Here is a 10,923-nt window from a genome sequence, read left to right as displayed (position 1 = left end):
TTGCAAATATTGCAAATGAAGTTCGGGTCCATGGCTTCAACGTTCGGCTGACGGATGCTACAGGACCTCCTCTCGATGTACGATCGGAAAGAAAAGTAGAGGGGATTGACATCCGGACTGTAAAGTGGTCACATTATCTTGTCCCAGAAAGTAAAGCTGTTTGCTAAGAAGATCTGAGTAATTTTCAAAGTGGGAGCGGGGGCCCCATCTAGCTGAAGGACGACGTTGCCTTTGGGAAATTTTTTTTGGATCCAGGGGAGAAGGTTGGACTTAAAAGCATCGATGTACATGGCTGCTGTGAGCCTGCAACCCTCCGGGAACCAGATCAAGGGCGTCCTTGAGGACATCCGTATTACTGATGGATCCCTCCTTCCTTTCTATGGTCTTGTTGTGTTCTAGCCTCTTCTTAATATAGTAATTGGTCTTACTAGCCAATCCTGTAAACTTGACCACCTATGTTGGAGTGTGACCCGCACGAAGAAGAGTTGATGCCCTAAGCCTTGAATCTTGTTGCAATGAGATTTCTCGTACGATTTAAAAAATTCAAAAGCAGGAGGTGCTTAAGATACATGCCTACCAATACTATTACTCACAAAACCTTTCTAATCAATATAGTACAAGTGCGTAAGTTTCAATTTTCCATCTGGTAGCCTAGGCCTATAAGCTAGAATTAATCCGATGTGAATCCTTAATTTTACACCGAGTCAACCAAAGACTTATACTTACGATTCTCGAGCAAAACCTCATTTTTACACTCCGTCTTTCATCCTCAGAAGGACTAGTTATTGCTTTATACTTAAATCCCCCCTTCTCAAGAATGAAATAATAATGATTGCAATTTTGAACGTCCAGATTCATTGGGAAAATCTTTAAAGGCTTATAACCAACGAACCAGACAAGGTAGAACCATAATTTTTTAAATCATTTGAAAGCCATTTAATGACATTCAATTATTCATAATGAGATCTGCCTCTCATGATAACCTTGGGATACTGTGCCAGGAGTTATAGGAGGCCCAGGTGTTATGGTTTTAGACCATCTAGTTTGCTTGTTACTAGCCTTTAAGTATATGCACAGTTTATCTTGACCATCCTGTATGATAATAAATTAGCAATGAATTGAAATCCTTTTTTGTAATCTAATGGTTGTACTATGGACGTACAATAGAGCAATAGTTTAAGGATTTATAAAAAGGCAAACTCTACATAATCTTAGACTCATTTTCCAACTATTATTATCCATCATTAGTCGTTATTAAAGTCCTTTAGATATTTGTGTATGGTTAGAAAACTATGGTTGTTGAATGGAAGGAATTATATGGAGCTTTTCATGTAAATGTACAGTTGGCAATGAGACAGGGGAGGTGGAGGACAGGCACCATAGATTAACTACAGTGTGAAGCAATTTTACAACAACTAACTTGAGTCCATGCACAGGTAGGAAACTGTTTGTTGCCTTGGTGGCTAGGAAGAAGGGTTGGGTGTCAGTTTAGATAAAATTGTATCGATCAACAAAGTATTTATGATTTGCAATACAAATCATACAAGACCTCATTGTCTGAATTCTTTGTTTTTTACTTTGTTAGACATAATGTTTGGCATCCAAGCTCAGAGAACCTCAACCCCATGGAGTGCTTTGTGAGGGGCACATTTGAGCAAGAAACAAGACATTTTTCCTATATTTTTATTTTGTTCATTTGGGGGAAATCTTTGCAGTCCGCAGGCAGTTGGGACTCTATTTTTGTTACGGGCATCTAATTTTGTATCCAAGTTTCATCTAAAGTAATTAATCAACCCTAAAACTCGGATTTATTTTGCATAAACCGTAACAATATATCGATACTCGATTTTGTGTATTTCCACAAAAAAAGTCACATCAACTCACTCAAACGACTGTCAATTTTGTAAATAACAGTCAACAGATGGTAGATAGATTTGACTAGCTTTTATTTACAAGTGCTACCATCTACACGTTGAAGTACGACCCTTTTCAGACCACCCTCGTAATTTTATTTAGCTTTCATTTAGCTTGATTTTTATTAAATTTGGATGATTAGTTTACGAGAAACCCATTGTTTTTTATAAAAATGGTCTTGGTTGTGAAATAGAGGTCGCTCTCAGTATCATATACACACTCAAAACAAATGACCTATTTCCTAATCATAACAAAAGTAATTTAATACTTTGGAAAAGGGAGATAAATCAATAAATCTGTCGTTAAGCAGCAAGTTTCTCTATTATGTACCATAATATTTTCATGATCCTTGAAAGCTCTCCCTGTATAAATCCCATTCCCGTCCTTGAACTTCCAAAAAATGTCAAAACTTCTTTCACACACTGGGTATTTATATTGTACAAATCGTGAGACAAAAATGAGAAAAACATATTTTTTAGTTTTATCTGACTTTATAATCAATGCAGAACATATTTTTAAATTTTCTGGGACTCATATTAATGTTCTTGCCAAAAAAGAACCAAGTAAGCCATACAACAGTCTCCAGGGGCATAAAAACGGACCTGAGGATGAATTCATATCCTTACAGACAAAATGAAAGCCACCCAGGCTGCCCACAGAATAAAATTGCAGAACGATTTGAAGTCACAAAATAATCGAATCATCTTTTAGCCAGAATCCACAAGTTGCATCAAACAAATAATATATTTTTAGTTACACAATAAGTAATTAATGTTGTATTTATATGTAATTTTGAGTTTAGAAGCTGGTTTGGATCAGCATATTGCTTGATACGCAGGGATTAAAGTTGATATTTGGGAAAATTATCGTAAAAATAAAATAAAAATAAAAATGATAGTTTTGTTTATTTGCCGTTACACGTTATGGTATGTATTTTACACAAGAAAAATTAATAGCGTTTCCACTCCTTTTCTTCTTATTTTTGTCATAAACTCCCCTAAAAGACGTATCCCATGTGATCCATATCTGGGGAGTTAGAGGTCCAGGTCTGGGGGTCCCAAAATGGCAACTTCTCTTCCTTCAACAAGTTTTGGGTCTTGCAGGCCTTGTGAGATGGAGGCAAGTCTTGTTCAAACAGGAGCTCGTCACCATTGGACTCAGCTTTCATCCGAGGTATCACTTGGTCAGACAGGAGTTCACAGTACCTGTCGGCATTCACCCTCTTATTTGGCTCAAAGAAGAAATTTCAAGTTTCTAGTAAGAATTTATAATTCCTTAATTTGGAGGAGGACGCTACACTCTCTCCAGTTACCCCCCTCGGATGCCCCTGTAATGTAAAAGAGTTTTTGAGAGAGGGCTAGTACTCTTTCCAACAAAAGGGTAGCTATATTTTTAATTCCTTGTTGGACTCAGAGTAGAATTGGGGATCGTCATTGCTTGCCTTGCCTTTGACCTTGTTGATTTCCTTCACCCCCTTCTCCCTTGTCACAGCTGATCTAATGAAACTGCATGCATGACCTTGGAGCACTACAAATTCTCAGATTCAAGATTGCATTGTTCTTTATTCATATGTGGAAATAGTAACCAATTGAATTATCACAATTCATAAATCATGGATATTATTTTGAAAAAGGCGTGTGACGTCAATTGTTTTTGTTTTCGGGGTCCATTGCCTCACTAGGTTTAGACCGATGGAGAGTCACTCCGGTTCATTCAGTTCAAACGGACCCAACACTAACTATTAGTATAACTGCACCCTCAAGGGAACAGGAATTATTATTTTAACTTTCCTGTAGTATGCATTTTAGGGAATTGTTAGAGGGATCAAGCAGAGTGAAGAAGGAAGAATTAAAACCCACTTTTTAGTTAGCTGTCTATAATTATATCCCTAATATCAATGAATAAGTGAGGAAGTTAGGATTTTAAAAGTGAATATTCTGGTAGAGGGTGGTCCAGATAAATTGGGAAAACCTTTAAAGGCTTATAACGAACGAACTAAATGGGGGTAGAACTGTTTTATTTTTAGAAAGCTATATTTAGTTGCATTCAATTATATTATAATGAGATCCGCCTCTCTTGATAAAATCGGCCACACGGCGCCTGAGGCTTTGGCAGGTCAGGCAATCTCGTGCAGGTTTGTCATTGTACTAGTAATAAACTTATTCATGGTCTCCACAGACGAATGACACAGGTTTCATGCTCTAAAAGTGAGGAAACTTTGTGGCCAAGACATCCTGGACATTTTTGGCCATGGGGGCGGTTCACTGTATTGTTCGAAAGTGTAATTTTTTCCTTGGGCTGTTCCATACATCCATGGATTGTAAATTAAAAGTGCAAGACCGGAACCAGTACAATTGCAAAGCTAGATCCACACGAGGTCGCCCGGGCCTTCCAAAGCTTCCGAGACTGTGTAGCCGAGATTATCAAGAGAGGCAGATCTCATTATAAATACTGAATTTCATTAAATACAGCTTTCAAATAGTAAGAAAATTATATTAATAGCCTATTTATTCGTTAGAAGTCTGTAAATATTTTTCCAATTTATCTGGACCACCCAGTAAATTCGATTTGTTTTACGCCATATTTTAACAAATATATATATAAAATAATTTATTATCTTATTTACTAACAGCTATTTTTTTTTCAAAAGATGTTCGACAAAAGTATAAGTTCTCTACAGAGTGTAGAAGCAATTTTTTCTACCCCTTGTCCCATCCACCTAGCCATAGCCTTCCCGTCACCAAACATACAACTTTTTGGTTCAAAAATAAAAGAAATTACTAACTGTTTTGAAACAATTTATATATTTACAAAAATAGTTGCCAAATCACGTAGTCTACATCTTATACGATATGCCCTCCATTAAACAGCAATGACAGTCTCAATATTGTGTCTGAAGCTGGTACAGGCTTTGACCAGGTAGTGGGTCCAGACTTTGGATATGGATGACTCCACATAATTCACATTTCGGTGTGGGGTTGCAATTGTGATGCCTTCAATAACGCCATACAAAAAATAATCAAAGTGGTTCAAGTCGGGAATGTGGGAGGCCACATGTCTTAGGGCCATAAATTAGCACAGTTTTGAGTGCAGAACTCTACTTCTTGGAGCTTTAGACATATATTTGCCAACGTTCTTGTCATGCTAGATATTGCAGACGGCCTCACATTGACTGCGACAATGATAGAAATGTCTTTTTCGGCTTTATGTGCGCCAAGGAAGTCGGATACACGACGCCTTTTCACCAAATATTCACTAATTTAGTGGGCGATTCAAAACAAAAACTGCATCAAAACAAAGCTTATTTATAATGCAATCACATGATCAAAAAAATAGCTCAATATCTCACTCAAAAAATGTATTAAAATGCGATCAATTGACCGGAAACTTTTGGTCTATGGTATTGCTTAAAATAATTCTCCAAATAATATAAATTTCATGGTATCTCATCTTACATTTATTATTTCATCCCGAAATTCAAAAATAGTTTTCCTGGATCATACTGAAGGACAATTTCCCAGGTACTAAGAAAATTTAATTATATTAATCATATTCTATATGCTATCAAGTGATCTCATATTTAACACAGTGGAAGTGAAAGGTCAATGGTACTTTCAACATTGCATTCAATTCCCCTAAATTGAGCCCTGGAGAAAGGTGCTTCAAATTAATTTGTTATATACATTTATTTCCACACAAAGGATTGATAAGAATCATTTTATGTTTGTCGTTTATTTTTGAACTTCATTTTATATAAATATAGTCGAGGAAGGAGAAATGAAAATATATTAATGAATCAAATTATAAGGAAAATGTTACAGGTTTCTTTTGTTTCTATAATTTGTTCTTAGTTTGAGGTGGTTTTTATCCAATAATAATATGTATAATGTTTTAAGGAAACACTTCTACAAGTATGTCAAAATGACCCACTTATTTTTTATGTATGCGTACTATATATGACCTGAAGGCGTATCTGGAACACAAAATGTCCAGAAATTACCACGTTTTACGCCCTCGATGATGGCTTTAAAAAAATTAGGACTTAATAAAAAAACAGATTTCTCTAAGACCTCCCGCTTAACCCTCCAGCTTTGGCCTTAAAGTTTCCACATGAAGTACAAATGGATATTTTTTTATTACCAATATTAAATTCACCTCTGTTAAAAATACTAAGGTTAAGTTTGAAGACCCACGTACTTTCATGAGTAGGAGGAACTTTCTGTACACCAGGGATGTCCAACACGTGACACACGGGCCACATGTCAGCCAACTACTCAGCTAGTATTTTTGAGAAAATATGAGAAAACAGGGGATTTTTTTTTGTAAGGATTTTCTTTCTAAAAGAGAAGGTCATTCGATGAAATTATGCAACGGAGAACAGGCCCAAGAACAGGGGTTGCCAGATTGGTTTTTCTAAATCAGTTTGGATGAGAAGGCTACTGTTGCTAAATTTAATTTAGGGGCAACAACGCTTATGGTGCTTAACATCCGCGTTTCTCAAACATTTTTGAGTCAGGGCACCTTTCAAACGTGCATAAAATTTTAAAGCAACCCAGTGTAAAATACGATTAAAAATGACACTTCATAATCTAACTGCAAATGTCCTGTTTATTTAGACGAGACATCAATCGAAATAATAATAACTTTAACCTTTAAAAACACAGCTTGATATAATTGCCTCACTGCAAAAGCGATACTCCAAGTCAAGAACCCAAACATACAAACGGAAGAATTGAAATGAAGTAATTTGAGACTTCATTTCACAGGAGGACAACAAGGGCTAGCTGAGACGGTTGGAAAGAGCTAAGAAGATTCTAAATATTCTCAAGGGCAAAAAAATTATGGTAAAGTTTTACTCTTTTCTTAATATTTTTTTCTTTTTCTTTTACCGTGGATGCTACTGTTAATTAGCAGAACAGCCGCTGCATCACAACCAAACATCCAGACAATGTCTCTGCTTTAGTGAAACATGTCTTCAGAACAAAATAATCCAGTGACCATCCCATTTTGGTGGAAAGGAAGGAGAGGTCAATGCAGATGCTTACTTCGGACTTCTGCATTAGAAATTGCTACCTTAGGCCAGAGAAAAGTTGTGAAACAACTTTATTTTGACTCAATTTTGTGTCATACGCACCACTTAGACCCAGGCCTTCCTGAGAGACAACTTTTCCGACTTTTGGGACCTCCATATGTGGCTGCCCTCCTCTCCAGAAGTAAATCCCTTTGATTACTCAATCTAGGCGCGTCTGGAGGAGAGGATGTGTGCTACTACTCAACGGAGTGTCCAATCTCTAGTGGCTTCCATAAAGAAGTTGTGGACCAAGCTCGAGTCTGACTACATAGTCAAGATCTGCACGGGATTTATGCCCCATTTTGAGGCAATTATTAGAGCTAAGGGCTCCCATATAGAATAAAAGTTTTGTCGAGTACTATTTTCAGATACTTTTGTAAAATAAATATCCTCACAAAACCTCTCGTTTAAATTGTACTATTGAAAAATAGAAAAGATAAAAAATTTGTAGCAATCCTCTCTTTATTGATATAAAATGAATTTAAAATTGTATCCTTTCATATGTAAAGCGAATGTATTTCAATATACCTATTGTATTGGGTGCACCCCTGACATTGAAACGCTGCTCTGGAAGAAGTTGATTTAATCAGCTTTTATAAGGAACATAACTTTAGTATTTTAATAGATCTAAACTTAGTATAGGTTAAGTAAATTAAAAATTCTGAGCGTTTTTTGATAGATATCTTTAGTGAGCTATATCTCACGATTAATAAATTGTATCAAAAATAGCTTAAAGTGTGCTTAAAGTTTAAGCGTACACTTAAAAATAGTTAATTTACTGTTTTGTGTTTAGATAAACCAGCTGCGTGTTCTAAAATGGAAATGAAACAAGGAAAAGATTCAACACATTCTTCAGTATCACTATGCCCAAGGTGAAAAGGAAGAGCAGGCGGGCAAAAAGATTGTGCTGTTAATGGACCTAATACAGTATCAAATGCAACAGCAATGTAGTGCTTCCAAGGTTTCTGCTCTGGTAATATGGTACCCGAAAATGCAAATAAAATAATGGAAATCCTTGTGTGGGGCCTGCATTATTGTTTCTTTGCACAGGAACTGAACATTAGGCAGAAAACCGTCTGTAACCATCTCATTGAATAATCCTAACAATGTTAATTTTATTGTTAAAATATAGCGAACAAACGCAGCTTACTTTTTACTTCACCTATTATTACAAAAAAAAATTATGTTTATATCCGAATAAAAAAAGTTTTACTTCGCACCGAAACTCTTTGTTCAAACTCGAGTTATTTAGGAGAAAGTTCTGATCAAATCTATTTTTTTTACTTAGTGTTATTTTTCTATATGGAAACATTCCAAATCATGATACTCTCTAATATACTTCTATAAGGTATATTTATAAAAACTATTGATTACCTCTGAAATTGCATGATTGGATTGGCGTTCAGAATTTCCCCCCTTTGTATTTACATATGGTTGGAAACTTTTATTTCATATTATTAAAAGCTATAATAAATATGGTTTGTACATACATACATGGTTACAAACATACAATATACGTATACTTGTATAAAGTAAATCTATATATGGAACGCACAAATTTAATTTCTCTCTAATATTTTTACAAACTAAGGCAGTGGTCGGGGAACAGGGGTAAATTACCCCCAATTTTAGAAATGTTTTAGGGTAATGGGGGAACTGCTTCCTAGTTTGAAATGAAATCAACAATATGTCACTATGGGGGCGTCCACAGGGGGTCGGCTGGAGGGACTTTAAAAAATTAAGTCATTTTTGCTTTTTAAAAGAATTTTTTTTGGTCTGAATGAAATTTTATTTACAGAATATTAAGGGGTAAAAATTTAAAACTGTTTTTCTTAACAATTTAGTATTTCATATTTAATTCATGAAACCTTTAATCTTTGATTTTTTTTTTAATTAGATTTTTTGTGAGCAGCTCTTGATTTTCAAAAATATTCTCAAAAAATTAAATTTTTTTTGGTCAACTGTTGACTTTCCAAACTTTTTTCCAAAAAAAATAATTAAACATGAGTAATAACGCGTATAGCTGAAATTGAAAAAAAGTTAAATAAACCTCCACTACCTTAGTATGAGCGGACTTTTGGCCGAATACATGTTTGCCGAAGGACAATTTACCGAACAATCATTTCGCCAAAGGACCATTTGGAACATTTGTCCAAAAAGCGATATTACATTTATTCATATTCATATATATACGAATACATATTTTGATTCAACTTGAAATGGCAAGTTTCCACATCATTCAATAATTTTATCGTCTGAATATAATCTAAATTTTGCAATAAATTTGCAGACGTTAATCATGTCTTGCAATGAAATTACTCTCTATCATATTTCTTAGAGTGATGCCGCTTCACAATGATATTAACCACAATAATTTTGTGTCATAATGGTAATGTACACGACAACTTTACCACGCAAATATTTTGTCTGCAACCTTTTTGCCACAATCATTTTACAGTGAACCACTACTGTGTTGTACTTAAATAATGTTCATTAACGAATATAAAATATTTTTCTGCAAATGGACATTCAATAGTTTAACACTATAAAATATGAACAGTAACTATTTATCATAATATCATTTTAAATTGAATTAGAATATGTAATGGGAAATAGTCCCAAAAGGTCCTTCGTAGAAATGTCCGTTCGGCAATAGGTACATTCGGCAAATTGTCTTTCGACAAAAATGTTTTCGGACAATTGTCTTAGGAGCCTACGTTAGATTCTGCTGTCCATCACTTTATGGCATATTGAACTTGATACCCGTAGACAAATTAATAATATAATTTAAGTTTGGCTATCACGGCTTCACTTAACTTATTTGACTGAGGATATCCTATTCCTGACAATTTCAAAAAAAGGGAAAAAAGGTGGACATTGGACCAAATTAATCAAACTTACCCAGCCTTTATTAAAAATTGCAAATTGATCGAATAGTTCTGTAAAAACGATTAAAATTTGAAGTATGTTTTAGGGGCATACTAAAATATCCCCCGTTAAAATATATTTTAAACAGATTTGACGCAATCTTATAAAATTTTGAATACAGTCCGTTTACTATCAAAGTGTTCCTTAAGTTATTTTTATTGCTTAAGACAATGGTTGAACAATTATTTTAATTCAATTATCCCTTTGATTACAAAACTATTTTATATTCGAGTTTTACTCGAACTGGAAAAAACTTGACTTGAATAAAGTCAACAATTGTCTGATTATTACTCGTAAGTTTTATTAAGGCAGAAATCGTCAGCATTTAAAAAAAAAACAAAAAAACTATAAATAGTCCCAGAAAAACTTTACCTATAAATCTTTGACTTCTACCACGCTAGTTAATAATGACGTCAAAGAGTATAACTGTAACCAAGATTAGCGAATTCCTCGACTTTTACTGTTAGAGTACCATTGTTATGGTCTATGATGTGATATCTCTCTATTTCGCACAGCAGTTGATATGGTACAACAAATTGAAATAAATCCTTGCTCAAATTAAAGTTGCTAAGATCACACTCACTGAAATGAATGCACGCCTCTTTCTAATAATAGAAGATGCCTATAGTTGGTCCAAAAAAATTCATTTATAGAGTACTCTTTGTATAAAACCAATGATTAAAATCTAGTGTAAAAAAGGATGTTAAAAAAGAAACCGAAAATAAAAATAGTAACCCTGACAATTTGAAGAATTTTTTGGAGGAGAATAATACTCATGACGTTTCATTAGAACAGCTACCATCAGCTGTGGGAAGGGAGAAAGGAGAAATGGATATAAACAAGGACATTTGCTAAAATAACTCCAAAGTAGATCCCCAATTCTACTCTGAGTCCAACAAGGACTTACAATTATAACTCCGCAACAAATCCTCAGTGTTCTTTTATGAGCACAAACGAATGTTGAATCAGGTTTGAATATACTTGAATCTATTTAGGAAAGGATGTTTACT

Source organism: Lepeophtheirus salmonis, chromosome 8 (assembly GCF_016086655.4).
Source record: "Lepeophtheirus salmonis chromosome 8, UVic_Lsal_1.4, whole genome shotgun sequence".
Lineage (NCBI taxonomy): Eukaryota > Metazoa > Arthropoda > Copepoda > Siphonostomatoida > Caligidae > Lepeophtheirus > Lepeophtheirus salmonis.
This window is presented reverse-complemented; position numbering follows the sequence as displayed.